This window comes from Corvus hawaiiensis, chromosome Z, assembly GCF_020740725.1.
Source record: "Corvus hawaiiensis isolate bCorHaw1 chromosome Z, bCorHaw1.pri.cur, whole genome shotgun sequence".
NCBI lineage: Eukaryota > Metazoa > Chordata > Aves > Passeriformes > Corvidae > Corvus > Corvus hawaiiensis.
The window spans coordinates 22,108,618-22,128,735 of record NC_063255.1 but is presented as its reverse complement, the minus strand read 5'-3'; the positions used below and the strand labels follow the sequence as shown (position 1 = coordinate 22,128,735).

The following is a 20,118-nucleotide window of genomic DNA, read 5'->3' as shown; positions in this document are numbered from 1 at the left end:
GAGCATAATGAATGGTAAGTGTAAGGCAAACCCATTGAATCACTTTATTTTAAATTCTGGCAGAGACATAATTTCCCACAGTTCATAAACATTTACAAAAAAGGAGTTTACATGAAGAAAAACAGTTGTTTTTATCACTCAGATCAAAGAATACGTTTATCTGGATGTATGGATGCGTTTTCTGCCAGCTTTTGATAAACTCAGGTGACAATCTTTAAGAGGCTTCACAGACTAATGCAGAACCTTTGAAGTCTGCAGCTTTGCTCACCTGAAAACGCAGACATCACTTCTGCTCTCTGTTCTGTGTGAGTCTGAAGTTTGCACTTCAAAGATTGTAAATGACAGGACAAATTTCCCTAGCTGCCAACTCCAGACTTACTGGAATAAAATGGGACAGTGTGGTGTGTTGCAGGATACTCAGGAGCAGGTTGGATGGGGCTTGGAGCAAGCTGGTCTAGTGGAAGGTTGTTCCTGTCCATGGCAGGGGGGTTGGAACTAAAAGACCTTTAAGGTCACTTCCAAATCAAACTGCTTAAGGATTCTCTAATTTGGGGTGTTGTCTTCACACCCCTGTGGCAGCTTAGCTGCTCCTGTGCCATGGGATTGGTGTTTATGCACTGGACAAATGGCATTATGACTTTTAGAAATGCAGTGCAAGGGACTCTCTTAATGTTAATGGTCTTTTCATCAGACCTAAGATGGCAGAGATGGAGAGGAGTGAGGTCTGCAGATAAAAGCTTATGTGATGGTGTCTGACTGTCATCTCAGGTCTTATTCCTCCACAGTTAATACAACATCACTTATATAAACAAGAGAAGAGTCATATCTATCAGTCTCAGTGGAGCTGCTCTGGATTCTTCTTGTTGTACATAAAAAATGTTTCTGGTGCTGTTTGCAAGCTGGGGCTTGTTTACTGCAGGAAGGAACAAGATTTCTCTTGCTCTTCCTTTTGTGGAAGATTTTGAAGGGCTGTTGCAGAACAACCCTGTTCCTTTACAGAAACTTCTAACCAGAAAAAAATTAAACTGATATAATCTTTTTTTTAAGTTTACATCTTTCAAAATGTTTAATTTTGCTTTATTTTTTTTTAAGATAATATTATTTATCTACAATATCACACGCAAGTGTGCCCTCTGGCTGTGAGGCCAGTGGGGACATTGCTGGCTCATTATGAGGCTGCCTGGAGTTGTGTCAAGCGTTCTCCAAGGTTCAGCCTTAACCATGGATGCAGGTGTTGCTATCCCCTCTTTCCAAACATGCTCCTGGTCCAGGACTTGAACTAAGATCAGAATCTGCCTCCTATCTTCTGGGGACTGACTGAGTTATGGATTTAAAAACAGTCTCTGGGTTAAGATTTGGGAAATTTAGCCTAGCACATCCCAGTGTATTGATTTATCTTCTTTTGTACACAGGGCATTTTTCACTCATTTCACTTGGCTGTGTTGGCAGCTGGGGCCAATGGATGCCCGGTCCACAGCTAATGTTGGGAATGGGGTTAGTACCCATTGTACAGGGGATAAATGAGGCCAGAATCTATGTAATTGTATATTTTAGGCAAAATGTCCACATTCGTGAGGAAAGGGAAGGCAGACAAAAAAGAAAGAGCATTTTGCCAGATCTCCTTCTGTGTATCACTTGCAAGTGTGAGTGCTGTGAATTCCCCAGACAAGGCTTGGAGACGTGTTCAGTTTGAGCTTCCAGAGAAAAATGTCTGGAGATCCAGCGGAGGTCAATGTTTGGCTCTTCCAGAGGAGAGGAAAGGAGGGAGTGAGATATAGGGACCTGATTAGAGTCTGTGAAACAGGGAAGTGGAGACAAAGTCATAGCCAATTTCTGCAATTAACACCTAGTTGTTCAAGTGGAAAAGAGGTAGAAATGTGGTACTGGTGTCTCTGAGTAAGGTACTCCCAATTTCACCCTGTGTGTGTGAATAACATTGGGTTCACTCTCATAGCTGGGTGGGTAAACCGTTTTGGGGATCACCTTTAGGCCGAACAGAGCTCACTGCCTGAGGCTGGGAGTTAGTTGCAGGTGCAGAAGTGATTTGGAAGAACATGGAGGCAGGTATTTGGAATTTAAAATTGAAATGTAATCATTAAAGATTTTTTAAAATTAAAAAAAAATCAGTTGTCTAACTGATTCATGATTTGTGCAGTTTGAGCTTTTTTTAAAATGTTGTATTACTAGTTTTTGTTTAGCTGTAGGAGCATGTAAGAAGATAGTGTTCAGGTGGGGTTATGAATATAAAATGAGTTACTGCAGAATGATGGTTAGGGTTGAATTTTGTTCATCTCATAGAGAAAAGCTGTGTGCTGCTTTGTAGATTTGGCTGCCTTATTCTGAATTTTTTCTTGGCATGTACTCCTGCCCTTATATCAGGGATAACCTCTATGAAACTGGTGGCTACAGAGCTACACTTATTTTCAAATTTGAAAGTCCTGTGATGGAGAACATTGATATCACTTTGTTTGAATACTTTAAGCTCTAGCCTCTTGTTCTGCTTTATGCCTTTTTCATTCTCTGTATTATTAGTAGAAGTTATTTTTACAGGATTTGAAGGATGCATTGCAGAACCTTACTGCTGAACTTTGGCACGCTGGTGAAGGAAAATACAGAGTTTGCATCAGCTTGTTTTACTCACAGTAAATTTTCACCCTGAGGAATATGCCTTATCTGCAGCCAAGGTTAGGTTTAGTGCTGGGTTCTACTGTAATGCTCAAAATGCAACATTTTGTTTCAATGAAGGCTTCCAGCTATGTGGAGGAAACATCTAACTAGTGTGAGTTATTTAAATGCCACACTCTTAGGCTTGTGCGACCCTGAGTGCTTTCTGCGTAGCCAGTTCTTGGGTAATATAGGATTTATGAGACCAAAGGAGGCTTAATGAGGCTTACAATATAAATTTGCCAGTTGTACTGAGTCCAGTGCAAAGGTTGGGATTAGTTTGGAGGTCATGAAAAGTTGATTTGGAAAGCCAGGCTGAAGCTTGCCTGATGTGAAGGGAAGAGCCAAGGCCTGCTTCCACTTGCTTTAAATCCTTTAGTCTGAACCTCATCTGAGGTGGGGTTAGACTTGGGGTTAGACCCCAGGGTCCTTGCTGTGGACCAAAATACCTTTCCACAAGGGTGCTCTGGGATTTCCTGTGTTTCCAGGAAATCATGTGTGAAGAAACACACTTTAAATAATGTTGCCCTTGACATTAGATATGTCACCTCTGTGCCATGGTTATGTTTTCCATGGCTACAGAACAAGTCAAATCCCATGGCTGATTCCCGTGCCCCATCATGAGCAAACACTTAGTTTTTCACTATCAGAGAGGAAAAGGTTAGATCTCTTTCTCTCTTTGGATACAAAAGAATAATTTTAGAGAGAAAGATGCCTTTTATTGCTAAAAAAGCTGTTTCAGGTCACTCCACATCCAGAAGTAACAGCTGTATTTAGCAGAGTACTTTGTCAGAAGAAAATAAAAAAAGATCAAATGCAGAAAGGGGAAATAAAAGAGTTACAGTCTGCATGTTTTAAAGCCTAGTTTAGCTAAATTCAGTGATAATTTTTCAAAGGAGGAAAGTACTGCAATAAAACATTTATTGTGTTTTTGTGCTTGTTTTCATTCCTTTGAGAAAAATGAAACAGTTTTAAGACCCATTCTATACTAATTTTTTTCATAGTTTTTCAGTTCGAGCATTAAACAAACAAAAAAATCAGTTATTCACACAGTTCTCATTATAGATTTTACTAGAGGAAAAAGTTGTAGCCTTCTGGACCACCTGACCCATTCAAGAAGGCATCATTTGGTTTAAATGGATACTGGCAAGGTCCTTAATAAGGATATGAATCATTAAAGAAAATCAGATATTTGGAATTGAAATGAGGGAAAAAATTAAAAAGATCTGAGTATAAAAAACCCTAAAAGACATGTGCTAGGAATAACTCATCCACATGACTTGTGCTCAGACCCATTTTGGCAGAGAATTTCTGAGGCCTGAGGCAAAAAAAGGATGTTTGTGCAGCAGAAGCCATCTTGGAGGCTGTAAAGTGATTTGTTTCTACTTCCTTGTATCAATTTAAACAGTCAAATCAGCTTTACAGCTCTGAAATAAACACAGTTGGGAGTTTATGTGAGTTCAGGATGGTGTAACTGTATGTTTTGGACATGGTAGGGAAAGGAGAAGAAACATTTGCATCCAATTTGCCAACATGTTCCTCAACTGACATATCAATGAGCCGGTTGAGGTAGTGGGAGAGAGAAGTATTTTAAATTGTAGTAGTGCAAGAAGCTGAGAACATGGAAAAGGGAATTAGTTGTGAAGTTCAGCAGTCATTCATAGCCAGATACAGGGGATGGTGTGAGGGGACCTTGGGCACTGCTGTTCCTGCCTTTGTCCTTGACTCTTGCTGGAGGTGGCTGCTCCTGAGACCTTCCTCCAGTAGTGACTTGGTGCAAGGGACTTTTGACTCATTGGAAAATGGACATGCACGAGGCAGAGCACAGGTGACCTGTGGGTTGCATTCAGCCTGCCAAAATATCATCCAGCCTGGCAGCTGCTTCTCCCTGACTCCTGTCCCAGACACAATGAGCTGCTCCACCTCTGCTGGCAGCTGGTTCCTGGCTGCTCCTGTTTTGGGATGAGACTTGATCAGAAAATACTTCTCTTAGTTTTCCAGCCAAACATGGAAGAATGTCTTACTTGTTTTCTGAGCTGAAAATGAGGGTGGCTGAAGGGGGCATCATGATGTTATCAGACCTGTATTAAGTTCATGCTTTTCTGCAGTAATGTGAGTGCCTGAATTCTCTGGTTCCAGTGGGGTCGGTTGACGATCAGGATCTGTCCAAAGCTCCAGGATTCGTGACTCAAAGGCATGAAGTCCCTGCTCAAGCCCCGCTGAAGTCTGGGGACTCATGGATTGCTCTGTTGTCCTCTCTGGATTGGGCACTGGAACAGGCCACCTACTGAGATGAAGCTTTTGGCTTTTCTTCAGTTTTAAAAGTAATTGATATGAATTGTGATAATGACTGGTTTGTAGATCTCGCCTTTGGCTATCCACAAAGCTGCTTAGAGAATTGCAAACTTTATATGACTGCGGATATCTCAGCCGTGTTGCTGAACTCAAGGGCAGCAAAACCTTCAGGTTCAGGGATTTATTAGTACAGAGAAACTCTTCCTGCTTCTGAAAGCCTCTTAAAATATTTTATGCAGCATATACTTACTTATCCCTGGACTTTCTGAGCATGGTACTTCTGTTGCCTAAGGCCTCAGTCAGCTCTAGAAACAACCCTGCCCTTGCTTCTGAAAAGTGCATGAAGTGCCTTGTTTCATGATTTACAGGTGGGGAGCCTAAGAGTAGGATCATTTAAGTCTGACATGTTTGCTTGTGATTATGGAAATATCTGTAATCAAACATTTTAACAGTCAGTGCTATTTTCTAATCTCTGTGTGTGCAGTCTGATGTCTTTTGAAGGCAGCAGGAGGCAGGAAGGCCTCACAACAGGGAAAATTAAGCCAATTATGTCTGAGTAGATGTAAGGACTAAATGCCCCAATTTTAACCTACCCACTTCAATACCTCTATCATTCAGCCTTTCCCTCTGCAGTGAAATGCGAGTCACACTGCTGGGAGCTTGGGGCTGGACCTCAGGGAGGGAGATGGGGGTTTAAAGAGCTTTTCAGCCCTTCACCTCTGTGCTGACAACCTCTTCCAGCACCAAGGGAGGTGTCTTGATGTCCCATGGATGGTATGGTGGCGATTTGCCATCCCAAGCAGGGCTTAGCTCTGATCACAGGATCACGCAATGGTTTGAGCTGAAATGGACCTTGAAGACCATTTCGTTTCTACCCCCTGCCATGGGCAGGGACACCTTCCACTATGTCAGGTTACTCCAAGCCCCATCCAACCTGGCCCTGAACATTTCCAGAGGTGGGGTTGGGCTTGTGGGGTGAGCTGCCATGGTTAAACCCTCTGCTGTGGGTGATCCTCCCAGGGGTGGGCTGATGAGTGTCAGTCCTTTCCTCCTGCCTGTTCAGACTGGGACCCAAGATCCTCTCCATTGTTAATGACAGCATATTTTGGCCAAAAGTCCTGTCCCTCCTGCAAGACTGCTGCTGTGTGTAAAGTTTATTTCTGTATCATGGCTAAAGTACCTGATGAAATTTATAGAGGTCAGCACAGATAAGTATCTCACAAAAGCCCTGTTGTAGAAGTTTAAGTGGGTTTAAATATCCAAGCAATCTCATGTGAAAAACTTAGTTTCAGGGATTTTGGTATTGCTATTGGTTAAATAGGTTTCAGGTCTTTATTATGCTATTGAAATACTTGAATCACCACTTGAACTAAATGAAAGCTTACTGTGTGTGCATATAATTGTTTTTCTTGCTACCTATTACTTGATTGGGGTTGAGTAAGGTTAGCAAAAGCATTAAATTAATTTTCTTGTAAAGTTATGCATTATGAAGTAAGAGGTATAAAAGTTACATTATATGTGGCAAATATCTTGGCGGTTTGGTTTATAGACTTGTTTATATTTTTATTTTAATGATTATTGCTTTCTTCGTGTCATTTCCACTTTTGAATCTCCATACTCATTACATTTTTATTATCTCTTTTATAAAATAAATGGCAGCAAACCAGAGAATTTTGTTCTTGAAATAAATAGATCCAAATATATCTCTCGATAAATTAAATGTTGTGGCTGCAAGAAGGACATTTCTGAAGTCACCAAGCTGAAGGCAAAGCCGATTAATAGCTGGCCTTTCATTTTTGTGGACCACGGCATGCAGCACATCCATCTGACTTGGCAGATTTGAAATTTTCCAAGACATAGCTGAACTACATTTAAAGATATGTCAGTAAAATTAGTGCTTGTGGAAGGCTACAGATCAACAGCCCTAGAAATCAAATTTTCGTGAGCTACATGTAAACCCCACTGAAATAATTTTGAACAATTTCTCTTGACTTCAGTGGGTTCTGTGTGAAGGTCTCTGCCACCACAGCCTTTTCAAGGACTAAGCAAATTTTGGCCAGTGATTATCACTGTGGATCTCAACTGATGCATATTCCCAAACATGTTGTGAGACCTGTAGGTGTAGCCTGTTACTATTTGGAATCTTTCAAAGCACCAAACAGAAGCGTGTCTATTGTGGAATCACAGAATTGCAGAATGGTTTGGGTTGGAAGGGACCTTGAAGATCATCTCTTTGCACCCCCTGCCATGGGCAGGAACACCATCCACTAGACCAGTTTGCTCCAAGCCCTGTCCAGCCTGGCCCTGAACACCTCCCAGGGGCTGGAGATAGAAAATAGGAGTTTAATTTGTATATCTGCAGTACAAGTGCAATTACTCTTCATAATCTTGTGGGTGAAGGGTCTAGAAAACCTGTCAGCCGCTGAGGGAACTGGAGGTGTTTGGTCTGGAGAAAAGGAGGCTCAGGGGGCACCTTCTTGCTCTCCACAACTCCCTGACAGGAGGGTGGAGTGAGGTAGGGGCCGGTCTTGGCTGCCATGTCTGAAGTGGAAGGATGAGAGGAAATGGCTGTAAGTTCTGCCAGAGGAAGTTCAGAAAGATATTAGAAAAAAAAATTTCACTGCAAGAGTGGTCAGGCATCGGAATAATTTACCCAAGGAGGTGGTGGAGTCATCTCTGGAACTGTTCAAGAGGCATGTGGATTTTAGGGGTGATTGGGATGGTATTGGTTGATGGTGGGACTATGCGTTCTTGAATGTCTCTTCCAACCTCTGTGATGAGTCTGTGATGAAATTAACTGGTACTTTTCATACGCAGCCTCTGCTCTCTGTAAAAATTTTTTTTTTGTGTATAGATTCTGTTTTTAACAGCCTTTATTTTCTTAATATAATTTTGTTGTTCTGAAACATATCTCTATGCAATTGTTTCATTTGGGTCTAAAGATACAGTCCCCACTATATATAAACAACAAGTCCTGGGCTACCAAGTCCTCCTCCTGGTTGCCACCCATAAATCCAATTTATAACCTCATAGATAAACCCTTTCTGCATCTAAGAACCAGCCAGGTTTCTCCCTGGGTATTTCCATGTAAAATCTGTTCCAGAGCTTTGTCAGATTTGATGTTAATCACTTGCTTCAAATTTTCTCTTGTTCTCCCAGTCTTCTTCAGGCTCACTGAGAATATTGAGCCATGGTGGTAGTGAGACTAATTGCGTTGTTAGGAATAACTGAACTGATTGAAATCATCCCAGTGGTGTGAACAGTAACATTTGGTAGCAGTCAGGCTGTGGTGTGTTGAGCTTGTGCCCGCTCAGCTGACCAGGTTTGCCTTGTATTGTGCTCATGCTTTTACATGTTTGTCTGTACCAAACTTTTCCTTTGTTCCATGTTTCCATCCCAAACTATCTTGGAGCAGAGCCATCTTTTTGGACTGAGTGTGCACAGCATGTGGCCTAGTGGGCTTTATTATTAAGGCTTCCAAAAGGAGCCCAATATGAATAGTAAGAATAATGTAAATAATACTGAAGCATATAAGCTTGTTAGAACAGCTAACATAAATCCTATATGTAAAAATAGAACACCAGCAAGAGAGTTCAAATTAATTTAAAGTAGGGTGGTTTGGGTTTTTTTTGGTCACTGGAATTTGCAAATGAATGGGGAATTGTATATCAAAACCTAGCATTTTCCCTTATAAATTTTCTAAAAGGGAATTTTAGGAAATAACTGTTGAACTGTGCCATCCCTGTTACTCCACGGCGAACACCCCTCCAATGCATAGTAAGTAGGAAGCCAGTAATGATACTGTTGTTTTGAACTCTCTTGTTGGAGTTCTGCCTTGGGCAGCAGGGTAGGATGTGGGATCTGGTGCCTTGTGTGGTGGACAAAGCATTTAATTGCATTTAAGCAATAAGCAAAATATTTATTTTTACACAATCTTATTGTTGTTTGAGAGGGGGAAGAGAGATTGTGATCCAAAAGCCTCTTAAATGGGATTTGAACTGATGAATAGCTGTGGTTATCGAAGTGAGAATTTACAGAGCCATTGGCTATTGCTGCCAATCCTAATGATAGTATTCCATCAGGTAGTGTTATTTGCATGGTGGTAAAAGCTCCAGTGTTCATCATGGAGCTGGGGGGACTGTAATACACTGCAAGAATGCAGAACCAAGAGATAACCTTTCCAGAGGTAAGTAGGATTCTGGTTCCACAAAAAGACTTTGATCCAAATTGAAACCATGAAGAAATGAGGAGAGAGCTTAGGTACAGAAGTGTGTGTAATCCATTCTTTTTTGGGGGGCTTTCCATTTATTTTAGAATCATGGAATCACAGAATGGTTTGGGTTGGGAGGGGCCTTAGAGAGCATGCAGTTCCACCCCTTCCCATGGGCAGGGACACCTTCCACTAGACCAGGTTACTCAGGATCCCATCCAGCCTGACCTTGAACACCTCCAGAAAAGGGCAGTCTACAACCATTTTTTCCTGTCAGTCCAGGCCCATGTCCCCAGTCCCTCTGCAGCTCTCCTGGAGCCCCTTTAGGCCCTGCCAGGGGCTCTCAGGTCTCCCTGGAGCCTTCTCTTGTGCAGGTGAATACCCCCAGCTCTCCCAGGCTGGCTCCAGAGCAGACGGACTCCAGCCCTGCAGTATCTTTGTGGCTTCCTCCAACAGGCCCATGACCTTTTATATGCTTTGTTATAGAAGTAAAGAGTAACAAGGTTAAAGACCTTTGTGAGTTCTATGGATTGTGTTCCTCATAACCACGGCATCTCTGGAAACAACCTGTAAATCCATGTTGGTGAGGCTCTGGTCTGAGATGGCTCACATGGCTGGAGAATTTGGGAGCTCTGGTGCTGCGTGGCAGGATGTGACATCTTGGCCAGGGATGGTAATGAGAGCACCAGGGAGCCTGATGTCACCTCTGGTTCATGTTCCTTCCTGTGTCAGGGGGCTTGGAATGACAGGCACTCAAATGCACGTACACTGGCCACTGCCACCAAAGGTAGCCCTGCAAGGGGTGTGTCCCTGCCAAAAGGGCTGTGGTGGGTGTAACCAGCAAGGGCTGGGGTTGGAGTGCAGAGGCTAGGACAATGCCAAGGGTATGCCAAATTTTATTTTCCCTCAGCTTGCTCACTGGCTATCCAGTAGAATATTCCCAGGCCATTTCTGTCTGTTTCTTTTAAACAATCCTCCTTGCCAGTAAATACACGCTTCCTGTAGCTGCCACTTTTTATATCGAATTAGTAAAGCTTATTAAGTCCCCCATTATTTTGTTGCATGATGAAGAATACAGGTGTTTTTCTGCATAAAATGTTCACATGACACAGCAGGAGTAGCACTTTAAACCTAAATGGCATGCACTTTGTTATCTAATTTTTGCACATTAATCCTCTCAAGATGTCTGTTAACACAAACCTCACTAATTAACTTTGCTTTAGTGTCTGCAAATGTATGCTTCAGTTTTTTTAAAGGAAACTGGAAGACCACAGAGTATTGTACTATGAATCATAATATCAATGACATTTAAAGATATGTAAAGTAACTTAGCTGGTACATGATATTGAACTACACCACACTAACCTCATCAACAAAAAAGTCATATCTCTGATACACCCATTTTTGTTTATGTTCTTAGACAATTACTGCTGTACCAAGACTTGCGAAAATATCTTTATTTCAATGTGTTTTTGTAAGGAAAAAAGAAGGGATTCTCACCCAAAATAAATGTCTAAAAAGATGTAGAAGTCCAAATAAGTTACTCTAGACTTCCTTTTTAGTAAGTAGAGATATACAGGCACCTACAGAAGGTAAATCATCTAATTTAAACCTAAGAGGATTCACATCTAACCCTTATGCAAACAACAATGTTGAAACAAGCTCAAGTTCAAAACTATTTATACCAAAAAAGTGAGTACTTAAGGGACTTTAGGCATTCCTTTCCCTTCTTATTTGGAATGGGAAATAGGAGACGGCCTGTTGTCTTTGTTTTGGCATACCTGAGGCCAGTGAATGTGTCAAACGTGCACTGTGGTCCTGAAATTTAAGCCTTTATTTCCGTTCCAAAGGGATCTGGAATTTTAAAGTTACAGGGACAAATTTCTGAATATTTGACTTGCAAAGCAATTTCTAGTCTTGACTTGATTTGTTGCTTGCAATAGAACTGTTCATCAGGAAATCTGAACCTAATTAACAAGCATCCAGCCTCCATCTTTCTGTCATCCACTGACAGAAAATGCTCACAACAGAAATGGGAAGCCTTGTACCAAAATTGTGAAGAAATGTTCAAATATAATCACCACTTCTACACAAAATCTTATGAATTATTTGTGGATTTCGTGGAGCAGAACTTGGTAGAGACTTTGGACAGAAAAGGATGCACCTTATCACAATTCTTTCTCAAAAAATTGGAGTTAAGACTCCCATGGACAATCTTAACCACAGACATACAACTTAAATCCTACTGTTAGCAATATTATCTTAAACATCATGGGTTATTTATTGCATGGTAATGTTTTTTACAGAAGGACTGATTAGCTGTTGGAGCAATCTACCAGAGAAGGCTCTTCTGTTGAAGATCCCTCTTCTCTTGAAGTCTTCATCTCAAAACTGGAAGTCAACATTGCTGTGTTCAATACAGCAGCTACAGGATGAAGTTTACAGTCAGTATTACATGGGCTGAGTGCTCAAAGGTCCTGTCTGGCCTAAGCATTTATGAATCTCAGTGTTTCTAAAGTACCTACAGATCCTTGAATAAAAGATGCAGTTGGAAGTACAGCGTATTTTATGGGAGAGCTCCGTCTGCCTCACGCGGAGGTAAGGAAAACCTCACGTGGCTGCACGGTGAGCTCAGGTACAGCCACATTTCATTAAACTTATTACAACTTTCAGCCACGTGGGTGCCTAGACATAAATGAGCAAGGGCAGGCCAGCTTTACTAAAATACATATTTTTCTCACTCTGACAGGCACGCAAGGGGCCGCAACTGCCCGTGTCTCGAGGACAATTTTAACAGCAAGAGCTTTCTCCTCAGGGGACTGCTCTCACTTTTTCATTTAGAAGAGGAGAAAAGAAACCCAATCCTAAACATATGATGATTTTATTATGTGAAACTCAATAGGAAATGAAGTAAGAATATCAGGCTGCTTTCAGTTTCCTAGCAAGGGATTTTGTTTTAAGTAGGAAGAGGGGCAGCTGTGTAGGACGCTCACTTCCCTCTACCTAAACATCAGGACCTCTTTAATTGTTGGGGTCATTGGGTGAGTTGTGTGGTGCAAAGACAGAGAAGGCTTGATGGGAACTCCTGAGCTTTAATCCAGGCTCTGCTGTTTTGGAGAGGAAGATTCAGTTGAAGAAGCAGAGGTTAAAGCACTGCAGCAGCTCCTGGTTGTGTCTTGGCACGCACACAGGGATGCCTGAGTGTGTACGTGTGTGTGTGTCTGTGAACACCATAAGCAAGCCAGACAAATTCCATCTTCACGGACAGTTCAATGGAAAGTTAGCTCGAAAATGCAGTATATTATATTTCATGAATTTAATAGGGTTTTCATGATTTTACAAAGTGCTTCAACCAGACACTCATGGCTGGAGGCTGCACAGCAGGAGACCTAAAACACTGCATCTGTGTTTTTCAACTCTTGCCAGAATCTATTGAATTTGATCCGGAATGACTATGCATCTTTGGAATGTACATTCACTTTTCTCTTGCCTTATCCAAATAAAAGAGGGAGATGGGGGGGTTGAGGGGGAGGGAGAAAAGAGTCCTATGAGAATTCCATATGGAAACACTAAACTAGCATTATAAAGGATTTCCTATAAACAAAATTACGGTCACAAATTTTGGACTTGGACCACATTTGAAACAAAGGGCCCTTTGTCTCCCTCTTTGTAATATATTATTTTATCTATGTTAACACACGCATTTTTACTTTTTTTATGGCAATAGATAAACAGATGTACACGTATACACTCATGCAAAAATGAATGTATATATTAGTTTGAGGTCCAGTTGCAATTTCTCGTAATTTTTTTTTCGATTGCAGAACTCCTAACAAGAGCAAACTTTAATCGTTCTGTGCACTAAATCCCTTGAAAATAAATATCCAGGGCAACTTCAAAAGCCCTTAATTAGAAGCACATGTGTGGTGTTACAAATTTCTGGCTGAGGCGGCTGAGTTGTAATTTAACGTTATGATCTGCCATAAATATTATCCATAATGAGCAGACTTCATGTTACACTTCTGTACGTCAGATAACTGCAATATTTTTTGTCTGCTTTTGTTCAATCACTGAACCTTAAGTGAGGTTTAAAATTAGAAAGAAAGGAAAAAAGAAAGAACCAGTTTTCCCACTGGGGAGCTGAATATTTCTGTCCTCCTAGTTGTAAAGAAAGCTATTGATTTTATTCTGTTTTCTTTGCTACAGTTTAAAAATGTGGTTAACAGATAATAACTTGGAGATGATGGGGGAGGTGGAATGATAAGGATTGGAAGTTGGTGAGATGATGGATTTTTTTCCATAACTTTGTGATAGCAGCTTCCTGGGATATTTGCTGTGTTCCCCACTCCCAAAGCAAACTCCAAAACCCCATAAGCTTGTTTCTACATGAAAATCTAAACTGTTTCTGGCCTTGTGTTGTATCTGAACCAAGTCTATCACTCTGCAGAAACTTGATGGTTGAGGATAAAACTTCCTGTGTCAATTTTAGGCAGTTTGTGAGTTGGTTCTGCAGCCTTGGCACAGACTGAGCATGATTATATGTACGTGTGTGTGTGTGTGTGTGTGTGTAAGCAGAGGGTAGTGAACCAGACAATAAATTTACAGTGCAAATGCGCAGCTGTGGGGATTATGCACTGGTTGCCTAAATGTGTGTGAAAAAATGCACAAATAGCATGGGGCTGTAGAACAAGTCCACAGATTCCTGACTCATATAAAGAAGCAGTTTGGTTTGGACTTGGACCAGACACATGGGCCGAGTGTTTTTTGCCTTGAAGAGTGCCCTGGGACCCTGTACCTTTTTAAAATGACGGCCTTTATCTGGTGTGTCTGACTTCAGGCATCTGAGTCTTGCCTTGGCAGGCTGTTCATGTGGCCACAGACATATCTTTTTGTTCAGCCTGGAGAAGAGAAGGCTCCAGGGTGACTTTATTGCAGCCTTCAAGTACCTAAAGGGGCCACAGGAGGGCTGGAAAGGGACTTTGGACAAGGGCCTGGAGGGACAGGACAAGGGGGAATGGCTTCCCACTGAGAAAAAGGCTGGGTTAGATGGGATATTGGGAAGGAATTCCTGGATGCAGGGAGGTGAAGCCCTGGGACAGTTTGCCCAGAGCAGCTGTGGCTGCCCCTGGATCCCTGGAAGTGTTCCAGGCCAGGTTGGATGGGGTTTGGAGTAACCTGGTCTAGTGGAAGGTGTCCCTGCCCATGGTAGGGGTGGCACTGGATGAGCTTTAAGGTGTCTTCCTACCCAAACCATTCTGTGTTGATTCTGTGACCCTTTTAGCCTGAATGCAGGGCACAGGAGTGCTGCTCTCTCCTGGGATATCTCTCTGAGACAGAAGACATTGAGTGTCCTCAGCCTACACTCCCTCCAGCAGAATGAGCACATCCTGTCTCTTCTCTCACTCACACCAGCATTTTCACTGGAACTGCTTTTCTGCTTGATTAAAAAAAGAGAAAAAGTACTTCAAGAGTGGGTAAAAATCTCTGTCCAAGTGCCTGGGGTGAGGACATGTCTCTGTCAACTGCAGCATCTCAACATAAAGTGTGGCTCCTGCAGCTACATGCTCAAGGAGCAATTCAGAGCAGGGAAGTGGTGAGCAGAGATACAGCAGCTCCAAGCTGCAGGCACCAGAGGCCCAGATATAAATCAAATAGGTGGCTGGAAGCAGCACACTCTGTGGGCATGGTAACAAGTGGTCAGACGTCTGTGTGGTATTGGTACCTGTCTGTTTGGTTTTGGCCAGATTCTCTGGCTGCTGACACTGCTGCTGGGGAGAGACTGGGGTGTCTGGGATTATAACTCCTCCCAGGAGATATCAGGCTCTCATAGGAACAGTATCAATTTTTGTGGCAGCAGGAGGAGCTGCAAATCCAGTTCACTGGGGTTTCCCCCACAAGACTTTTTGTCTCAGCTCTGTCTCTCATTCCCAAAATGCCTGTATGCAATTTTTGCCTCTGCCGTTGCAGAGCCTTGAGCTGGATTACATCCTATCAGTTCTCATAGCTCATATCAGATACCGCAAGCTGCAAGCCAAGTCCATTCCCTGTGCTACCTCCCCTCAGCCCAGCTGAGTTCACAGGGATGGATCTGTACGTCTCCTCACCTCCTTTCCCTTGTTAGGTAGTCCAGAACAGAAGCAAGGCTATAAACCTTCCAGGTGACAGGTTATCTCCAGAAAGGTTTGCCAAATTACTTTATAAACTTCAGATATGTAGGGGAGAAGATAAAAGCTGTAATGTTGCCCTTCAGAACCCCATGGTGGATGTGTTGCTCAGTCTCTGACTGTGTTGGATGTATCTGACCAAATATTTCATTACGATGGCAGAAATAAAATAGCTCTAATCTCCCCCTCCCCTTCCACTTCCATCTCTAGTTTCTGGATCCACAAGTGCCAAGACATGGAGAATCCGTTGTCAAGGTATTTCTACCAGGGATGATGGAAATGCCCATTTCTCTGTGACTTCCAGCATCAATCTGGAGGGTCCAGATAATGCTTGGGGACCTCCAGAGCTGTGTTTCTGAATACAATCAGCCCTCAGAATCATCTCCAGTAATGCTTTTAGAGGCACATTCAGTAGTTTGGGCTACTTACCAAACCAAATTTAAACCAAACATAATGCTGGAGAAAAGTTTCCCAGCCCTTGTTTCAAAATGACATCTAACACTTCATGATTTGCTTCCAACCAAGGATCATGAAGTTATTTAGAAGTATGAATCATTTCAGTGTTTCGGAGCAACCCCTGAAGGCACCCACAGCCACCACCACACCTCTGTCTGACCACGGAGCCTCAGGTGACTTTCCCAGCATGGACTGGAGCAATGTAACTCTGCTGGAAGTGGAACCTCTCTCTGTTGTGACCTTATTTGACATCAGTTATTGGGGTGTGTGCCATTGTGGGTGAAATAGGGATTATCTGACGCACTCCTTCAAACATGAGCGTAGGAAAGCTGTATGTGAAAGATGCTAAGAGATACTTAAAGTGAAAAATACTTCGTAATCAAGGTCAAACTCTAGTAATAAGTTTGAGCCAAATAAGAGCTCAGATTTCATGTGGCTGCACTATTTTTCATCTTCATTTCTTCACCTCCCTGTAGTTTACCCTGTTTGCCTCCTAAAGGTTGTCCTTTGGGATAGCCTTCAAACCAAGCAGTCTGGTAATGATGGTCATGATAATTCTTCCTTTAGGCTGGCTTGCTGTCATCTTTTCTTAAATAAAACACAGTTCTCTGTCACAGCCCAAAGAATTAATATCCAGCTCAACACAGTAGAGTACAGTTTCTCTGACCAGCTGTCCTGAACCCGCAGAGGTCAGTCATGCCCCTCAAACTGCTAAAGCAGCGCCGTGTGAGGGGCAGGGGTCACCTGTGAGCGTGTGCAGGGCTGTGTGATGCGCTCAGGACAGACGAAGGGACCTGCTGCCCCGGCCGCTCATTTTTTCAGGACGTCGATAGGTGGAGCTGAAGAAACAACGCAGAGCGTGCGAGTGAAGGCATATATGGGTGTGTTTGTCTTTTTTAGTGTGCTGGGAAGGCACTGCGCTTGTGAAATGACAGAAGTGTAGCTGTGCAGTGGAGGGAGGGCGTGAGGGACACAAGGCTGCTGAAGAGAATGATGGAGGAGAGACGGAAAAGGAATGGAGGGCGTAGAAACCTACATCTGGGACAAAATACCTTTTCTCTTGTCTACAGGCCTCCCCAGGGTATATTCTGCATCTGATTCAACTTCTACATATAGAGCATCAAAATAGACTTTATTTTTCCTGGTAAATCTTGCACAGAATGAATTCTAGCATATGATTTTGCATATCTAGCTTAGATTAGACAATCACTCAAGAGCTTTTTGTGTCAGAGACGTCCAGCTTGAGATGATCTAGAACTCAGTTAAAGGCAGGTCAGGTGCACTTAACACGTCCCTCTGCCTAAATAAATCACCTTGTGAAAGGAGCCTTAGTAGTCAGTGTAAATAAGGATTCTCATGTCATGGTTTGCTTAGTCTGCTAATCAAAACATGTAGCTCTGAGCACTTACCATTTAGTGCAGCTTATGAAAATCAAGCGTCATTATTGCTGTCTGATACATTATCACCCGCAGCCATATAATGGGCAAAATGTTCCTGGGCTGGAATGAGTGCAATTTATGATTCTAAATTGTTATGTATAAAGAAAGAAGAGTGCAGCTGGATATTCATTAGACACATTCAATTTAATGTATTGAAAACAGTAAAGAATATGTTTTAATTAATAAGCCAAGTGCACATGGCAATGGAATATGTAAAGAGAGCCCACAGAGCTCTGCAGCTCTTACTGGGGAGTGAAATGGCAAAGCTGCTCCTTCCTCTAGAGTGAGGTGACCTGTATTCTCCTGCAGAACACAATTCACCTGCTTTGGTTGTCACAGCTTTATTGCCACATTTAGAGGATTTTGCCCCTCAGAGCCATACAAAAGACATCAGATGTTTTTATGCACCTCAGTGTTTGGACTTTCAGTTTGAAAATCTGTTTCAGGAGGAAGATAGTTAGCATATTCCAAAAATGAGGGCTTTTGGTCAAAGTGCTTTCAGAAATGGCACAAAAGAAGGGTTAAAAAGACATTAAAAACATTGCAAGTGTTGCCTCTGTGCTGCAGTGTTGGAAGGAATGAATAGGAAAAAACAGTACATCATCAGCAACTATGAAGTTCATGTCCCTAGATGACCTTCAAAATCAAAGCTGCATCACTGACATTTCCCCTAAGAGTTTGAAAATGTACTGAAGATATCAACCAAATGATCTCTTTCTTGTGAGGTCTTCTTAGGAAGACCTAAAAATAGAAAAACAGTAGCATGAACAATTATTAAAGTTAGTCTTTGGAATGGAACTTTCATTCTAGCTCAAAAATCTTGATGAAGAAATTTTTGGCACCTGAAATTTACCAGGTTTTTTTAGAAGCCAGTAAGTGAATCACCTTGGAAAATCTGAACAAAATTTTCTTGGCTGCCATCATGCAAAGGCAGATGAAATGTATTTCCAAAATATAAGAAATTTTTTATGTGATTGTTAATTCTTACTAACTAGCTCAAAATAAGCCAATATTTGCAGTTTGTAATTTAAATAGAATCTTCTTGACTCTTACTGAGTTGATAATTTGTTATTTGATAGAGAGGGAGGGGGATGGGTTACACTGTTATACTGTTCATATTCATCCCTAGGAAGGGCCTTTCCTAAAAAATTCCACGAGTCAGATGTGACCATTACCAGCCAAAACTGGGATCTCTCACTGCCAGGGCCCACGGAGTGAGGCCGCTTACATCCCCTCAGGGACTGACTGTAAAAGGTGAAGCCATTTCTCCTGAAACACTGTGGGTCACACCACTCACGGAGTGCATGCTGAAGGGAACAACCTCGATGCCCATGCCCTGCTTAACCTTTTAGAGATTAAACCATGTCAAGAGAAGCTCAACATGACCCATCAATGTCCACTTGACCCCCTAAAGCCAGCTGTATCCTGTGCTGATCCCCAGCGTGGGCAGCAGGGGAGGGGGGATTCTGCCCCTCTGCCCCGCTCAGGGGAGACCCCACCTGCAGAGCTGCCCCAGCCCTGGGGAACAACAGCACAAGGACCTGGAGCTGCTGCAGCCAGTCCAGAGGAGGCCACCGAGATGCTCCAGGGCTGGAGCCCCTCTGCTCTGCAGCCAGCCTGGGACAGCTGGGGGTGTTCAGCTGCACAAGAGAAGGCTCCAGGGAGAGCTCAGAGCCCCTGGCAGGGCCTAAAGGGGCTCCAGGAGAGCTGCAGAGGGACTGGGGCCAAGGCATGGAGGGACAGGACACTGGGAATGGCTTCTCAGTGCCAGAGGGCAGGGACAGATGGGATATTGGGAACAAATTCTTTTTCTGTGAGGGTGGCGGGGCCCTGGCATAGGTTTTCCAGAGAAGCTGTGGCTGCCCCTGGATCCCTGGAAATGTCCAAGGCCAGGTTGGATGGGGCTTGGAGCAATGTGGGATAGTGGAAGGTTTCCCAACCCAAACCATTCTGTGATTCTAAGGAGAGAAAGCCCCAAGCAGAAGCTTTGCTACCACAGGCAATGTGTGCACACAACTCTCCCTTCTCCAAGTAGTAGTTGTAGTGAGAAGTGGTGGCTTTTTAGTTATAATATAGCTCTTGTACCACCCCATCTTCCCATATATCCTGCAATGAACTAAATAGGTTTTCATCTGGAGAAATAATTGCTTCTTACAACACCCTGAAAGTGACCCTTGAGGGTGTCTGAACTACAGGGTGGACTGAGAGCCTTACTACAGCCTGGATGTGTTCATAGTGCTGCAAACCCGTGACAAGGATCCTCCACCTGGTGTTGTGTCTGCCAGGGTGTTTTCCAGTGAAGGTGTGTGATTGGCTGTGCTTCCCTGCACAGTTGAGAAACTACTTTGAAAGGCAGCTGGGAAGGAACCACCTTCTCTGCAAATTAAATGAGTTTTTGGCCTGAATGAAAGTGTCTGGCCTAGCAGAGAGGTGAACAGCATACTCAGATGAGAGACTTCCGGGGGCAGGAAGAAACACCCCCCCACACACTCAGGGAGCCTGAACTCACCAAGGAAACGTGGGATGATTTTGTCCTCTGGCAGAGTTGAGCCTGTCTTCTTCAGCCTGCAGTGTGTTGGTAACTCAGGATGGCTCCTGGTCACGTCTTCCTAAAGCAAAGAGATACAGGAGTCTGAAATGTTGGACAGCCACAGAGCAAGAGTGACCATAGGATCATAACATCAGAGAATGGTTTGTGTTGGAGGGACCTTAAAGACCATCCAGTTCCAACCCCCCCTGCCATGGGCAGGGACATCTTCCACTATCCCAGATTGCTCCAACCCCCATCAAACCTGGCCTTGGATGCTCCCAGGGATCCAGGGGCAGCCACAGCTTCTCTGGGCACCCTGTGCCAGGGCCTCAGCACCCTCACAGGGAAGAATTTTTTCCC

General features: G+C 43.1%; 1 protein-coding gene across 1 annotated transcript in view; it reads right to left on the bottom strand.

The window, feature by feature from the left end:
* The window catches only part of LOC125320465 (urea transporter 2-like), a 40,631-nt gene extending 20,800 nt beyond the window's left edge, over window positions 1-19,831 (bottom strand). Inside the window, exon 1 of the mRNA XM_048292835.1 lies at window positions 19,738-19,831. The gene's annotated coding sequence lies outside the window, so the exon portion shown is untranslated. The remainder of the gene's footprint in view (window positions 1-19,737) is intronic.
* Between the last annotated feature and the right edge of the window lie 287 nt (window positions 19,832-20,118).